At 48.0% G+C, this 16,957-nt stretch overlaps 1 protein-coding gene across 1 annotated transcript in view; it reads left to right on the top strand.

Annotated features, from left to right (window-relative positions):
* The first annotated feature begins 1,037 nt into the window (after positions 1-1,037).
* SPATA13 (spermatogenesis associated 13) overlaps positions 1,038-16,957 on the top strand; it is a 148,029-nt gene continuing 132,109 nt past the window's right edge. Inside the window, exon 1 of the mRNA XM_043575223.1 lies at positions 1,038-1,184. The gene's annotated coding sequence lies outside the window, so the exon portion shown is untranslated. The remainder of the gene's footprint in view (positions 1,185-16,957) is intronic.

Here is a 16,957-nt window from a genome sequence, read left to right as displayed (position 1 = left end):
ACCTGAGCCGAAGTCGGACTGAGCCACCCGGGTGCCCCCATTTTATGTTCCTTAGTTTAAAAATAGTTGTTATTGTTCCTTGATGACAGAAGTAATCCATGTTTACAGTAGTGCTGGCGCATAGTAACCATTCAAATGAATCACCTAAAACCTGGCAGCTTTCGAAAGGGTATGTTTACTTTATAAGTTTCATCAGTTGCATGTAAACATTCACAGACTATTTGGGGTCCTCAAATAGGACCCTCTGTGGTTCTCATGCGAATTAATGATTCGCCCGTGAGCCACACAGAAAAAGGTGGTCGTGCTTTGAGTGGGTTCACTGAACGGCACACATAAGACTTGTCGTAGTTCCTGGGGAAAAGGGTAGGTTTAAAAATCCTCACCTAGTGTTTCCCTTGCTCGGAAATGCGCGCAGCCACGGTGCCTTCGCTCCACGCCCAGGCAGAGGTGGGGCGAGTGGACGGGAGGGGGGGGGCGGTTGCCCCGGCGACGCGGCGGCTCCTCCCGCCCTGGGGGGGCTGGGGGGGCTGGGGTAGTGATATGGGGGCGTCGCTGGGGGTGGTAGGAAAGGAGCCGGGCTGGGGGTGTAGCTGAGAGGAAGAAAAGCTGGGGTGGGGGAGAAGTGTAGGAGGGCCGAAGCAGGGGTGGGGGGTGATCCTGATGGGGGATGGGGGATGCTGTTGGGGGGTTGGGAATGGCCGGGAGGATGGTGGGGACCGCCGGGCTGTAGGCAACGGCAGCCTTGTGTGGGGGGGGGGGGGGGGGGTCGCTGGGCGGGGGGCGTGGCCTGAGAGGGTGGCGGAGGGAGAGCCTGGCCGGGGGCGTGGCCTGAGTGGACAGAGACCCGCGCTGGGGGCGTGGTCAGGGCCGGTCGGGGGCGTGGCTTGGGTTGGAGGGATGGCCCGTCCGCGGGCGTCGAGGGAGAGCTGGGCTGGGGGCGTGGCCGGGCGGGCTGGGGGCGTGGCCCGGGGAGCCTGGAGGCTGCGGCGCCGGCGGGATTCGGCAGCGCGCTTTCTCCCGGGGCAGCCCCGCCCGCCGCCAGCCCGGAGTCAGCGCACGGGTGCAGAGGCTCCCGGGGAGCCCGGCGTGCTCGGAGCTCGGCGGGACCGGGACCGGCCCCGTGTTCGCAGGGACGTGTTGGATCCGCTGGCTCTGGAGGCTCCGCCGAGCGGGGCCCACGCGAGGTGAGGCTGCACCCGGGCGTGCGGCTCTGCGGGGTGGGCGCGGGGCCGGCGTCCAGGGCTGTTAGCTGGGAGCCCCGGGAGAGGAATTAGCCCCAGGCGATGGCTTTCGTAGTCCGGGGACGCCCCGCTCAGTCCTCCTGGCCGCTCGTCGGGCCGCCCGCGCTGCCCACCTGTTGGTGCCCTGCGGCGGTTGCTCGGCGCTCCCCGGGCTCGCCAGCGGCGTGGCCCGGGGGGAAGCGCGTGCCGGCGGTGCTCGTGGAAGAGTCCGGCTCCTGCACGACCCTTTCGGGGATTACCCTGAAACTTTACCTCGCGCTCCCGACTCGCTGGGCCTGGCCTGCGAGGTTGCGCGGGGCGCTCGGACAAAGGTTCGGGGAGCCTGGTGGGGCCGGTGTTCCCTCCCCGGCTCGGCTCCCTCCGGCAGCGTGACCGGTGCGGCGAGCGCCCGCCCGGGGCTGCTGCGGCCGGCGGCCCTGGAAGGGATGCGGTCGGAGAACTTGGTTTTGGAAGCGAGTTTCTCCCTGGGTCCCAGCTGGGGCTCATTTCAGGGGAAAGAGCGGTGGGACCCGGCGTCTGTCGTCTGTGGATCGGAGGGAGTTGCTGGCGTCGGTTTGGTTCCGTTCGTGGTTGACGTGGTGAGGGAATTTGCATACCAGCCCCGGGAAGGTAGGAGCCGCCACTGCTGCCCGCGTCAGGGGGAACTCAGGTGACCTGTGCTGGCGGGCCACCCATCTGACTGTGCAAAGTTACAGAGCCTGAGCAAATCTCCCCTCCCTCCAAGTGCGAAAAAGCAAACCAAACCAAAGCAAACAAGAACTCTCCGGGTTAGTTGCTTCCCAGCGTTGGATGATAATGTTAGAACAGTAATTTGAATTTACTTAGCATTTGTGACCAGGGCTATCCAAAATCAAAATCAACCCCTCCCCCCCCCCCCGTTTTCTCTGCACCCCACCTCGTTTTCTGTGTTGCCTGTTTTCTTCCCCATAACCCCCCTCCAAGAGTCCCAGTTCTTTGCTCTCCTTTGCCAACAGGCACAGAAATCTCACTCCCGTTTTGTATTTCCACCTTTCTTAACAAATGCACCTTTTTTCTTTGCGTCCCCCAATTTGCAAACCTCCTCACTCCATTGTTCTCTTGCTGTCTGTTAATTATGCACTCCTCCCGCTGCTGAACCTTGTTCTCTGCCCCCACATGCTTTAGAGTTTTATGTGACTGTTTCTTATACATATTGTAATTTTCATCTACCTCCTTCGGCCCCCACATTTGCCATCATCTGTCCACCCAGTTTGATTATCCACTTTTTCATTTGTGCTACGCAGGCGTGGGCATCCTGATTCTGTATCGTGAGTTTCTCCCACATGGTGCTTTCTTGCTTTTTACCTCCTTCTTTCTCCTTGACAGGTGCTTTTTGCCAGCACAGCCTGCTGCTGCCCTCACAGCATCCCTCGTTTCACTGTCTTTGGTTGTGATTCTTCTATGCCATCACCATCCGTAGGTTCCTTTTCCTCTTTTCCAATCAGTCGTCCGTTACCTTGCAGACTTCTTTATTTCAGACCCCTGAAGGGGTCAGGAGGTGGAGGTAGGGGACAGCTGTGTCTCCCCAGGAGTGCTCTGGATTTCAGGATCTTCCTGTCTGCTCTAGTATCGTATACATAGCTCTAGAATTATGTTACCATTGATATCAATACGAATGTTAGGTAGCACTTACCAAAACACTTAACGTGGGCCAGGCACCCTTTTGAGGGCTTTACATGCAATAATAACTCACAGATCCTCCTCTCCTCCTTGGAACATAGATATTATTACTGTCCTCATTTTACAGATGAGACCAGAGAGGCTGAGAGAAGTAACAGGCCCAGTTTCTCATGGCTACGTAGTGGTGGACCCCTCCTCACCAGGCGCTGAGCTTCCGTGTGGTAGGAACTTTTGAACTCAGACATGGGCTGGAATTTGGCTTTGGAAACCAGGTCATCAGTTGCATGCTTTATTTAGTCTGCAATTGGTAACAGTTGAGGGCAAACTATCTCTACCTGTAGAACAGTATATGGGGAAAACCTGATGCCTAATGCCCTTCAGCAAGACTGGGGACACTGACCAGGCTGACTGTCATTTCAAGCTCACTTTCAGCCTGCTTCCTTAAGAGAACACCCTGGCCCCCTTAGCTACAGGAACTCGAGGAGAAAGAAAAGACCATTGCCAACTGTCTCCTGTGCATGGAGAGTTCAATTCCACTTTCAGCTAGCTGGCCAGGCCTCTAGAGTCCCTGATAACCCAGTGATTTTATGAGTCTTGTTTATTTCTAGTTCATTATATAACCTTAAAGCCTTGTTCAAATACCGTCTTGTTGGTCTTCACCTTCCTGAAAGTTGGAGGCAAATATTTTTTTGGTGATACTGAAGCAGAGTGGTAGGTAAAGTTTTATCCTCTGATGGCAGGAAGGGATCTGACATTCCACAGGTGAGGAAACTGGGACCCAGAGAAAAAGTGACGCGTCCAAGGGAAAGCAGCAAGACGGTAGAACTGGCTTTAGATCCCAGATCAGTTGACTTCGGGTCCAAGGCTCTCCATGCCTGGCCCTGCGGCTTGGTGGGTTGACCTCTCTTCTTGCTGCTGAAAACAATGAACCGTCTTTCCTCTTCCTTTCCTGAGCTAAGAGGCTTTGGAAAGATTCATTTAGAATGGAAATTGTCAGGGGTTTTCTGTGTGTGTGTGTGTGTGTGTGTGTGTGTGTGTGTGTGTTTTGTCTGAAAGCCAAACCCTTAAAAATGTTTGCTTTTGAGATACGTGATGGCATACGTGGGATCATAAAATCAACGGAAGTTATCAATTCAGATGTCTTAGAAAGAAGTAATTTTGTTATTTTCAAAACACCAAGAGCGAACACCAAACGTACACTGCTTCCTAGAGGCGAGTCATATTATACACGGCAGTTTAAAGATCAGTAACTGTAATGTTTAATTGTATTTTCCATTTGCAGAGAGAAATGCATTAGGCACAAAGTGCTCACATGATTTCCTCCATCCTGCATCTCAAATGAAACAGAAGCGAAGGGGGAGAGCCTGTCGGGTTAGTTTCTGTTTTTGTATTGCCTCTGACAAGCCCACCCCCCCTTCTCTTGGACCGGGACTTACACCCATGCCCTCCTGATTCCTGGGTCCTTCCTGTCCCTTTAATCCCTTCCCCCAGGAACCCTCAGGAAACCTGGAGGGTATTCTTTACCCATAATGCTCAACTCAGCTCATTCTGTATCCGTCCCTCTTGACAGAATTAAACCCTAATGCCCTAAGGTATACGTTGTATGTAATTAACTTCCCTCTGAGGCTTCTAGAATGAGAAGGGTGGTTAGGTCCCTCCTTGGGAGAATCCAGGGAATGGTCACTCAAATTGTTGTCTGTGTTCTGTGGTTCAGGTGAGGATCGTCACAGCTGAACAGCAAGTGAGGTTTTCCTGGTCCCCTTTCACAGTTGAGAGGATGGAGGTCAGGGACGTTGTCATGGCCAGAGCCCCATAGTAAGTGACCAGAGTGAGACCGGAGCACAGGGCTGCCTGGCCCAGGAAATCCGGGCGTCCGCTTCCTTTTGTCTGTCTGCCCTGTGGCTTGTGACTCCCTCAGGCAGCACTGTTTCGCAGAGGCTTCTACAAAGTGATGGTTCCTGCTTGCGGAGTGCAGGTGCGGCACGAGGGTGGGGGGCCGGGGCTCACAGAAGTTCCAGGGCCTTCCGGAACTTCTCTGCTTCACGTCGGGTGAAGCACGCGGTGCTTTCTCACCGCCTGAGAGGGCACCGGGGAGCTGTGGCAGTGTCCGGAATGAAAAGACAATTGTGTATGTTTCTAATACAGGGCGGTGGCAGTTTGCCGTGGTCGGATGTCCACAGTTGTGGACACAGGCGATGCCCCATCCTGTGGTCTTCATGTTCAAATGGCCCAGACGTAGGACTGTTACCTCATCTAATCAGGACCTCAAAGGACCTGATTTCTTGGTCAGATACAGCCTCCACCGTTTCCCTGCAGTAGGACCCCTCTGTGTCATTGTGGAAGAAATGAGAACTCAGCCTTGTAATTTCAGGGACCATGTGCCTGACTGAAAATATCTTCCACGCTCGCCTGCCAGCTCTGGACTGGAACGTTCCCCTGCCTCCTGTCCTCGCTGTCTGGAATCAGCCAGACTGGGGAGTCCCGAGAGGACTCTGCATGGCTAATCTGGAAGAAGGGGGCAGCCAGCCTTTCCCCCCAGCCCCCGTTAACATCCCATCGTGATGGAGTTTGCTTCTAAGGTTGGCAAGCTGTCCTTGGAGAAGAGGAGAATATAGGGCTGAAATGATCAGACTGGAAACTGTTGGAGGAGGGAGGCAAGTGGGAAACTGGGAACTTTCCTTATCCCATAGGACAGGTGCAAGGGGAGGGAGTCCAAGATTTTATTGTTTTAAAACAGAGGGGCAGGAGGCCAGGAATGAGATGTGCTCCTGGTACCGGAACTTTGATCACAGTCTTTCATAGAGATTATCATTCTATATAATCTAAACAGTGAGCAGTCTTGTACTTGAGTGTTAAACTTACAGTTCGGTCACGTTAAACAGATTTCTGAGGTCAGGCTCTAGTGCTTAACCACCGCATATGCTGCAGAAGTGAATGAGCCCTGAGTCCTAAAGACAACTTACACGTGGACTTTGAAACACATCCAGTGTATACATTGGGACCGTCTGTAGCTATGAGAAAACCAGCTTCTACTTCACAGCTTTGCTCCGTTTCCAGCCTTCCTGGCGGGAAGGCGGGCCCGCAGGCGCACACTTGGCACCTTTTATGTGCCGGGCCTCGTGCTGGATGCCGCAGGTGGAAAGAGTCCTCGGAAACAGCTCCTGTCCTCGAGGAGGCTCACCTTCCTGTCCAGCGGGAGAGGGTAGATGTGTGAAAGGAGAGTCTTGAAACATATAGCAGGTGTAGCGATCAGTTTAGGGGCAGGGTTTTTGGGGAGCACATGAGAGGCCTAGGATCCAGGAAGGCTTCCTAGAGGAAGCCTCTGTTTTAAGAGTTAACTACAGCCTGGGCTGAATGGGGTGAACAGCTTAGGGAAGGAGCTGGCAGAGGGAGGCATAAAGACAGACTCGGCCGGATTGAATAAGCAGAGGCGGGGAAACAGACTGCAGCTCGGTGCCCCTAGGAACTCTCAAACACTTCTGCTTAGTTGTGGCTCCCAGCGTCTCATTTATGCCTGTTACGGTGTGTCTAGAACAGGGGTTCTCCCTCACTCGGGGATCTGTTAGAAGAGCAAATTCTAGGGCTCTCAGTCAGACGTGCTGAGAGTTTCAGAAGGCCAGAGTTTGAGAACGATTATTCTAGAACACGTGCTTTCTAGACAGTCCTAAACAGTTAGCCTTCATGGTTCCGTGATAACTGTTTCAACAAAAGGTAGCTCTGTGTCTGCCTGGTTGGATTGCGTAGGATTTTTGTCAGGTCGACAGCTGCCCTCACGTCCTGCATTTCTTCGCCCAGCGTATGTACATCCTCACAATTTCTTCGGCCCCCCCTGCGTCATTGCGTTGCATGCCAGTAATTCGTATTATTTCTGCAACACCTGTCTGTGCCTCAGTTGCCTTATCTGAGAAATGTAGGCACTAGGTAGGCCAGCCCTTAGGTAGGCATTTCAAACTTTGCTGCACGTTGGAATTACCCAGGGGTCTTTGAAAAAAGCCGATGCCTACTCCCACTCCCAAAGATCGTGATTGGTTTTGGGTGTGACCTAGGTATGGGAATTCTTGGAAGCTTCCCACGCACAGCGGAGTGTGGGAACCCCTGTGACTGGCTGTTGTGAGGGTAAAATGAGTCCATTCTTGCTTAGCAGAGGGCCTGGCGTGTGGTAAGTGCTTGGTATACATCTGCTGGCACGGGCACTGATGGTTTTATGGCAGGAAGAGAAAGGCAGTTGTTTCAGTAGTTTGATGACGAACACTCGTCGATTGTTGAATGCATATTGGTTGGGAGATCTCCTGGCCGTCCTGTCTTTTGTTCTCAGAGTTGAGAGGCGCCAGAGCCCAATGCTGTGGATCTCCACATCTGATTCTCTAAGCCCCCTCTTGGTAAGGACATAAGGGTCGCGCTGTAAACACAGCATGCCCTCCCCACCGCAGCCTTCCCAGCACCTGGCACCGTTTTCCCATCTCTGTCTGGAAAAACGTGAGTTTTTGGAATCTATCCAGACCCTCCGGTCATGAAGTAGCAATGCTTTGCAACATGGACGGGAATGACTTGAGAGTTGGGTACCATTACTGTCTACGTGTGTCAGATATGGCAGCTGAAACACACAGGGTAATGCCTTCCCGAGGTTAATGCAGGTGGCAAGCCGCTGGGTTGGGATCTGAATCCAGTGTATTCTGTATCCACTCTAATATATCGTTTGTACCCAAATGCCAGTTTTCAGACCTGGAATAAATCTTCAGACTTGGTCTCTTTTTGGTAGCCGATCTGTTTTGTAGGATCTAAATGCCATTATGTTATAAATTATGTATTTCTAACCATCGCTTGAAAGGATGTAGAGTCTTTCGCATTCCCTGTCTCGTCATGCATGATCATTCAACCTTCGTTGGTTGTTTTAGTAATTCTGCAGCTATTGATGAACATCTGCTTTGCACCACACCCCCCAACCTAGCAAGTCTGTCTATCCCTTCTTTTCCTGCCGTGGTGGGACAAACATCTCTATCAGCACGTGTAAAGTATTTGGGTTTTGATTTATATCTGCAGCCTTCCCGGTCACTGTCTTTTTTGGTGACATAGTTCCTCAACTTTCAATAATAGAACATCTGAAGGACATTTTTCTTGTTGACTTCATGGGCCTTCCTTGAACCCTGCTGAGATTAATTAAACCAAACCCCATGCAACAATTATTCTAATATATCCTGACAAGTTATTAAAATGTAGTTCACCCGCAGGGTGCCTGGGTGGCTCAGTCAGTTAGTTAAGCGTCTGGCGTCGGCTCAGGTCATCATCTTGCAGTTCATAAGTTCGAGCCCCGCGTCAGGCTCTGTGCTGACAGCTCAGAGCCTGGAGCCTGCTTCGGATTCTGTCTCTCTCTCTCTCTCTCTCTGCCCCTAACCCACTCATATTCTGTCTCTGTCTCTCTCAAAAATAAAATAAACATTAAAAACAAATTTTTTTTTAAATGTAGTTTGCCGGGGACCAGGAGGCTTGAGTGAGTGGTCCACAGGTAGTACCCTCCGAATGAAATCTGCGATGCGGCTTGAACTCTGTGGGTTTGTAGTATCTTTTAGTCCAGAGTCAGTCCTAGGAGGATGGCCAAACTAAATAAGGAAAGGAGAAGTAGGTGAATTTCTAATCTCGAGTGTAGATATTTGTTCTCTTTCTGTGGAAAAGTTAGATTATGTGTTTGGGTTTGTTTTCTGAGCAGGATATGCAAGTAATTGGTGTTTACTGTTAGGTCGGCCCCGGGACATTTAAGTGTGTGTTTCAAATGGAAATAATTGATTCGCTATATTTGTTCTGCTGCCCGATTACCGAGTGAAAATCTACCACTGGGGAAACTTTTGTATAGCCAGCACACAAGCAGCTCAGTATTATGGTAAAGACTAGGCTCCATTGTGTGGTCTTCCCATTATCACTCCAGTTACCCGCGGACTGAATAGGCTTTAGAAATACAGGCCTTCAAAAGACTTGCCCTTGCTTAAATGTTCCATGGGTCCTTCTGAAATAACATCCCCCGAACCCTCATCGAAAACAGCAAAGAAGGCGGGGATATATTAATATCTGCGGCTTTAGTTATATTCAACAGAATTATATAGTTTAAAATGAGGACGGTGAGAAGTACATTTAGGTTTCAGACGTTTGAGGCTAACGATCCAAGAAACACCAGGAAGGGTACACAGAATGTTCTTCAACATGGTATGTTCTTAAAATCTGCGAGACCTGTTTTCTCTGCTTTTGCTACCTTTGACTTTTCTAACACAAACCTAAACTCCCCAGTGATTGCTTGGCTCATCTTACCAAAGCCTACTCGCTTCACCAAATCCAGTTCGGCTCTGGCATCAGAGCGTCTCTCTCTGTGTGTCCCTAGGCCGCTTTTCCAGAACTGCCGTGTCCTCTGCTTCCTAGAAAAGGATCGGCTACTTGCCCGTATGTGCCCGCTCCATCGGTCCCTGATCGCCATGTGTGATGTGCAAGTGCGTTACGTACGTGTGTGTTTGTGTGCGCGTAGAGCGCTGTGTGTGATGGAACCACAGTGCTGTGCTCTCTCGTACCAGTGTGACCCGGAGCGAGCTTCTTAATTACCGTCAAGTTCCAGTCTTCGATGCCCGGCCTCACTAAGCAAATGAAACAGTGGCATTCTGAACAAGGAAGAGTGGCAGCTTCATTTAGTTTTTTTTTTCATGACAAGTCATAAGTCATGGCAAGGTGTGGGTGAGGAGTGATTTATAAACTTGCAGCTTGGGGAATCAGGCTGACTGGGTTAGCTTCATACTGTCACCTGCTGTCCTTACCCCCCGGCGTGGGTATAAACAGCCCTGTCCAACGTCGAGCCGGGTGGAGGCCGACACCGGCTCCAGACCCGGCTTTGGAAATGCCGTGCGCCGGGCAGAGCGTCTTGTGCTTCTGCGTGGCTCACGGATAATGACGGTGTCCTGCTCCTTGAGACATAGGGACCATTCATTCATAAATGCAGGTGGCAGCGGAGGCCAGGGTGAGGCACTGGGCCCAAGTACAGGCTCACAGCCTCTGTCGAGTGTTAATTGTAGCATGGGCGGGGCTCACCCCTCCCTCCCCCTGCCAGTCTCTCCTTTTCTCAGTAGACCTCACTCTTGGATGGGAGGAGAATGATGAAGGTCACCTTCCTCCAGGCTTTCCTTTCTGAGCTAGAATCTTCTTCCAGGGCAGTGGGGCTCAGGAGGAGTGAGAGGGTATGCGTGCTTGCTTCCGCTCTCTGGGTTTCCGCGAGGAACATCATCCATGGTTCTCTTAACAATACTCGAAAGGAGGAAAAATACCCAGGGCTCAGAGAACGCTGTCTGCCTTCCTTCTAACATAGCAGAATCTCATAGGAGGAAGCAAGAACTCTTTCTGCTCTTCCTAATCTTTATTTATTTTTAAGTTTATGTATTTTGAGAGAGAGGCGGAGAGAGAATCCCAAGCAGGCTTAGCACAGAGCCCAAAGTGGGGCTCAAACCCGCGAACCGTGAGGTCATGACCTGAGCCCAGATCAAGACTTGGACGCTCAACGGACTGAGCTGCCCAGCACCTCTCCTAATCTTTATTTCTAATCTGACCCCTCATCCATGGTGCTCACCCTGAATGGGTGCTGACCCAGAAGCCGTCAAGGGGTACCCAGAAGCAAGAACGATCTAGCTTTACAAGGTCAGCGCTTACAGTCAGGTGGGTAGGTCAAAGCATATAACTAAAATCCCCACCACTACCTAAAATATTGACTTGGTAGCTTAGCTAATTCACATTTTCATTCTAGCACGTCTGAAGGGAGTTTATCCCATTGACTTCCTGGGGGCTGTTTTCAAGCCTGCTGAGATTAATTAAATCAAACCCCATGTGACAATTATTCTAAGGCAGGGCGGTTTATTAAATTTCGGTGCATGCTGGACTACTGAATTGGAATTGTTCAAGGAGATGATTGTGGTTTCCGTGCTATAGGAGTTTAATACCCTTTTTTCATTTTTATGGGCAGATACCAGCAATCTCTTAGTTTTTCTTTCCTGCTGGGATGAAGAATCTGTAAGGGAAGACAGAAGTGGCCTACTGTCAGTAGGACGGTACTGTTTTCTAGGCTTTCCTGGAAAGTTGTCTCTGTAGAGGCCAGGTCTTACCCTCTACACAGTGCGGGCTGCGGATTTTTAAGAACACTTTGTGTCACTTGGAACACTTTTCCTCTGAGACAAAGATAGAGGGTATCCGTGCAGATCAGTCTGGGATAAAGATCCTTGTGAAAGGGGACCTGGTTCAGCAGGACGGTTCCCAGCCCCTTGTCAGACTGAACTGGGACAGCCACCTTCTGTGTGTACTTCCAGGTCACCTGGAAAGACCCGGTGAGCCCTTTAGTCGGTAGTGGGTGAAGATTTAAAAAACCCACAAGACTCTTGAAAGCATGTGTCTTTATTACTGTTTTCTCCAAACAGAAGGGTGTTTTTTTATGCGATTGTTTAAAGAGACCTGGACCGGGGTGCCTGGGGGCTCAGTCAGGTAAGCGTGGGACTGTAGATGTCCCCTCATGTCGTCAGGCTCCCCACTAAGCATAGCGCCTGCTTGGGATTCTCTCTCTCCCTCCCTCTGCCCCTCCTCCGCGTTGGGGGGGGGGGATGCATGCACATGCTCTCTCTCTCAAAATAAATAAATAAACTTTAAAAAAAGAAAACAGAGCTGGATCATGCGGTGACCAGTTATTACACGTGCCTGGCTGTGAATCTTTCTCTTCTTTGTCTAACCTCATCCCTGCAGGATTCAGAAAGAATTAGTTGTGGAACACACTTCGCATGGATTTTTAGTTGGGAAGCTGTTTCCTCATTGGGAGAATCCTATAGCTATCTCCTCAGAGGAGCGAGAAATTCAGATTTGTGTTGGGACCACCCACTCGCTAACTGCTCACTAGGAGATCTGGACGGTTCCAGATTCCCAAAAAGGAGACTCTTGTGCTACCTGAGTGCAAAGGCGCTTGGGAAACCTTGCCTGTTGGCCGCCTCGTGCATTCAGTGCTGCCGTTTGGCGAGAGGTGGAAGGAAGATGGTGAAGTAGTTACCGACCCCCATGTCAGGACCCTCAGGGCCATCTGACGGCATCTGCCGCGTCCATGCGGAGGACAGCGCAAGAAGGATCGGTGACCGGAAGGCCCTCTCACTGGGGTGTCTGATGTGTGGTCCTGTGACCTCGGTGCCTCTTATTTCTTCCACAGCGTGATGCAGGTAAGAGTGGAAATGTTCCAAGGGTTAGGTGAATGGTTTCAAAGGAAGTGATGTAGAGAAGGCTGGTGATTACCGATGGCCTAACAGGCAAGTGGCCACCACTGACCGGGTAGTCTGTCCCGGAATTCGCACACACCTGTGGTATTGGTCCTAGACTCGCCTGCTGAACATCCACTTGGGAATGTTCAAGAAAAAGGCAGACCGAATTCCTGCCGATCTGTTGTGTGGAAGACAGAGGCGCATAGATGATTGTCATTAGCTGGAGTAAGGTTCCTCAAAGTGAACATCGACACAGAAGAGGCAGGAGTTTGCTGAAGAAGAGTGGGGATTTGAGAGCTAAGGCAACGTGTAGTTGTGTTTGTGAAGTTTTAAATTCTTGTTTATTAACTTTTTAAATTGCACTTTCCATCCTGAGATAATTGTAGATTCACATGCACGGTGTAGTGCGGTGATATTTAACATATCATCGTACAACATCACAACTAGGATATTGACATTGGTACAGTCAAGCTAGAGACATTTCCCTACGCCACAAGGATCCCTCAAGTCCTTCTATGGCCACACCCACTTCCCTCGTGTCCCCACTCCTTCCATTACCCCCAGCAACCACTAATTTATCCCCCATACAATTCTGTCATTTAAAAAATATTATAAAATTGGGACATAGTATGTTTGGGTTTGCTTTTCTCACTCAGCATAATTCTCTGAAGATACCAGTCCTTCTTTAGACATGTGGCTTGCAAATATGTTCTCTGACTTGTTTGCCCCTTTAGCTTTTGACCAGGTCCTTTGCAGAACAAAAGTTTTTATTTTGATGAGGTCTAATTTCTTGATTTGTTTTCCCTTTTATGGGTCATGCTTTTCCTGTCAAGCCTAAGAATAACAACTCTTTGCCTGGCCCTAGATCCTAAAGATTTTCTTCTTCTTCTTCGTCTTCGTCTTCGTCTTCGTCTTCGTCTTCGTCTTCGTCTTCGTCTTCTTCTTCTTTTTTTTTTTTTAGTTTTATGGTTTTACATTTTAAATTTAAGTTTATGCTTCTTTTGAGTTTTTGTGTAGGGTATGAGATTTACGTCATGAGTTTGGTGTTTTTTTGTTTGTTTCTTTTCTGTTTCTTTCCCCCTGTCTGTGGATGTCTAATTGGTCCAGCACTTTTTTGTTGAAAAGACTCCCTCTCTTCCATTCAGTTGCTTTGCACCTTTATCAAAAATCACTGGGCATATTTGTGTAGGTCCTTCTCTGAGTTCTCTTTTTCGTCCCACTGAGCTATTGTCTATACCTCAGCTGGTATCAGTCTTGATTCATATAGCTATGAGTTTTGAAATTGGATGGTCTGATTCCTCTCACTGTATTCTTTTTCAAAATTGTCTTAGCTATCCTAGCTCCTTTTCCTTTCTATATAAATTTTAGAATAATCTCATATCTACAAAAAATCTTGCTGCAATTTTGGGAGAATCAGCATCTTTAGTGTTGAGTCTTTCAATCAGTAATCACAGTGTGTCTTTCCATTAATTTCATCATCATATGTAGTCTTCAGCATGTAATTCCTATTCATGATTTAGATTTATACCTAAGTACTTCGCTTTTTGAGTGATTGTAAATAGTATTGTGTTTTTTATTGAGGTAAAATTAGTGTATAATATTCCGTAAGTTTCAAGTATACGACATTATAGTTGGACATCTGTATGCACTACCAAGTGATCGCTGCTAAAAGTCTAGTACCATCCATCACCATACATTTGACCTCCTTCACCCATTTTGCACCCCCCCCCCCCAACCCCCTTCCCTTGTGGTAAGCAACAAACTGTTCTGCGTTTCTATGTGTGTGTTTTGTTTGTTCATTTTGTGGTTGTTAGACTTCACATGTGAGGCAAATCATATAGTGTTTGCCTTTCTCTGACTTATTTCACCTAGCCTAATACCTTCAAGGTCCATAATGGTATTGTATTTTTTCTTTCGATGGCCATGTGTTCATTGCTAGTATATAGGTTTGGTGTGTTGGTATATTTATCCTGCAACCTCTGGTGTATGGTATCCTGCAACCTTACAGAGCTCATCCATTAGTTCTAGGAATTTTTTGGTAGATTCCTTGGGATCCCAAGGAACCGTTGGGAATATGTCTATGAAGACCGTTGTGTCATCTGCAAACACAGATGGTCTAATATCTGCTTTTCCAGTCTACGTACATGCCATTTATTTCCTTTTCTTGCCTTACTGCGCCGGGTAGCACTTCTCGCGCTGTGTTGAACAAGAGTGGTCAGAGCCCTAGCCTCTTGTTTCTGATCCCAGGAGAAAGGCATTCTGTCTTTCACCATTAGCTGTAGGTTTCCGTTTGATGCTCTTTATCAGCTTGAAGAAGTTTCCCTCTATTCCTGTGTTTTGGGATTTTTCAAATGATAATGGGTGTTGAATTTTACCATATGCTTTTTCTGTGTCAGGTGATGTAATCATGTGATTTTTTTTTTTAGCTCGCTGATATGATGAAGTATGTTGCTTAATTTGCAAATATTGAAAAACTCCTGGATTCCTGGAATAGACCCAAATGCATATAAGCCCCACTTGTTCATGTGCATAGTTATTTTTATATATTGCTGAGTTCCATTTTTTTAATCATTCTTGTGTCCGTATTCATGAGGGATATTGGTCTGTAGTTGTGTTTTTTTTGTGGGAAGGGGTACTATCTTTATCTGGTGTTGGTTTCAGGGTAATAATCACTTCATGAAACAGTATTTCCTCCTCTTCTATTCCCTGTAGAGTAGAGACGTGTTTCCTCCTCTTCTATTTCCTGGAAGAAATTGTGTAGAATTGGGGTTAATTCTTTCTTAAACATTTGGTAGAGTCAGTGAGACTGTCTGAGCCTGGAGATTTCTTTTTTGGTAATTTTTTTTTTTAATTTTTTTTCCACGTTTTAATTTATTTTTGGGACAGAGAGAGACAGAGCATGAACGGGGGAGGGGTAGAGAGAGAGGGAGACACAGAATCGGAAACAGGCTCCAGGCTCTGAGCCATCAGCCCAGAGCCTGACGCGGGGCTCGAACTCCCGGACTGCGAGATCGTGACCTGGCTGAAGTCGGACGCTTAACCGACTGCGCCACCCAGGCGCCCCTCTTTTTTGGTAATTTTGAAATTGCAAATTCAGTTTCCTTAATGGGTAAGGGCTATTGAAGTTACTTATTTCATATTGTGTGAATTTTGGTTTGTATTTTTTGAACAAATGGTCCATTTTGTCTAAATTGCCAAATTTATGGGTACAGCGTTGTTTATAATACTCCATTATTGTCCTTTTGATGTCTGGGGGTGGGTCTATAGTCATATCTTGTTTCATTACTAATGTTGGTATATTGTGTCACCATCTTTTTTTTGTTTTGTCAGTCTCGTTAGAGATTTGTAAATTTTAGTACTATTCTAAAAAGAACCAGCTCTTGGTCTAATTGATTTTCTCCGTTTTTCTGTTTTCAATTTCTTTTTACCTGTCTTACCTTCGTTATTTTCTTTCTTCTGCTTTTATCGGGCTTAACTTGAGATGGGAGTTTACATTACTGACTTTAGAAGTTTCTTCTTTTTTTAATGTGTTCGTTTCATGCTACAGATTTCCCTCAGAGCACTGCTTTAGGTGTGTCCTACAATGATATGTTTCATTTTCATTTTCATTCAGCTAAATGTATTTTTTAAAATTTCCCTTTGACTTCCTCCTTGACCTGTGGGTTATTTACCTGCATGTTGTTTACTTTACAAATGGTTGGAGATGTTCCTGGCATCTTTCTGTTAGTGATTCGTACTTCATTCCGTTTTCTTTGGAGGCTACATTCTATATGATTCTAGTTTTTACACTTGTTTTGAGGATTGCTTTACTGCCCAGAATATTGTCCGTCTTCATATACGTTCCAGGTAGTCTTGGACAGAATATATACTCTGCTGTTGTAGGTGGAGGACGCTCTAAATGTCTCATCCTGTTGATTTGATGCTGTTACTCCTGAAATGAAGTGTTGTGGTGGCATTGGTAGTGGTTGTTTTTTGTTTCTGTTTTCTTTCCTTCTTTCTTTTTTTCCCTGGTAATGGAAGGGGAATGAGAACTAGACAGCAGAGGATTTGAAGTCATGTGGTCGGGCAAAAATAAGGAGACCGAGTCTATACTGCCAATTTAAGGTAACCCTGACTACCATTCAAGGAGAGAGGAGGGTTTCTCTTCGCTGTTGCAAATGTAAGTTACCAGAGGGCCATTTCATCTAACCGTTGTTTAGAATTAGAAAGTCTTTTTTTTTTTTTTATTTTTTTTTTTCAATGTTTATTTATTTTTGGGACAGAGAGAGACAGAGCATGAACGGGCGAGGGGCAGAGAGAGAGGGAGACACAGAATCGGAAACAGGCTCCAGGCTCCGGGCCGTCAGCCCAGAGCCCGACGCGGGGCTCGAACTCACGGACCGCGAGATCGTGACCTGGCTGAAGCCGGACGCTTAACTGACTGCGCCACCCAGGCGCCCCTAGAATTAGAAAGTCTTAACGAAAACCAAGCTTGATCTGAAAATCGGAGGTAAGGCAGCTAAAGCTGTCACCCAGGACTGAAAGAAAAGGGTTTATTTCAAGTTTGCTTGGATTGCTTCTTGTTGAGGAGTATTTATGAGTTAACTAACTTATTGTTTAGAGTGCTTATTTAATCACTACTTTCATTAGATCCAGAGCAGAGAAAGGATCGTTGCTATAAAAAGCTAGATTACTAATTTATTCTAAGACATTTTCTGAGTAATTCCTCTATTCCGGAGATGGTGCTAGTCCCTGAGGATATAAAAATAAATTAGAGAAGCATGAACTTAAGTATCCTTTATTCTCCCACGGAAGGTAAACCCAGAAATCCCAATGGCTAAGACTGAT

This window comes from Prionailurus bengalensis, chromosome A1 (genome assembly GCF_016509475.1).
Source record: "Prionailurus bengalensis isolate Pbe53 chromosome A1, Fcat_Pben_1.1_paternal_pri, whole genome shotgun sequence".
NCBI lineage: Eukaryota > Metazoa > Chordata > Mammalia > Carnivora > Felidae > Prionailurus > Prionailurus bengalensis.
This window is presented reverse-complemented; position numbering and strand designations above follow the sequence as displayed.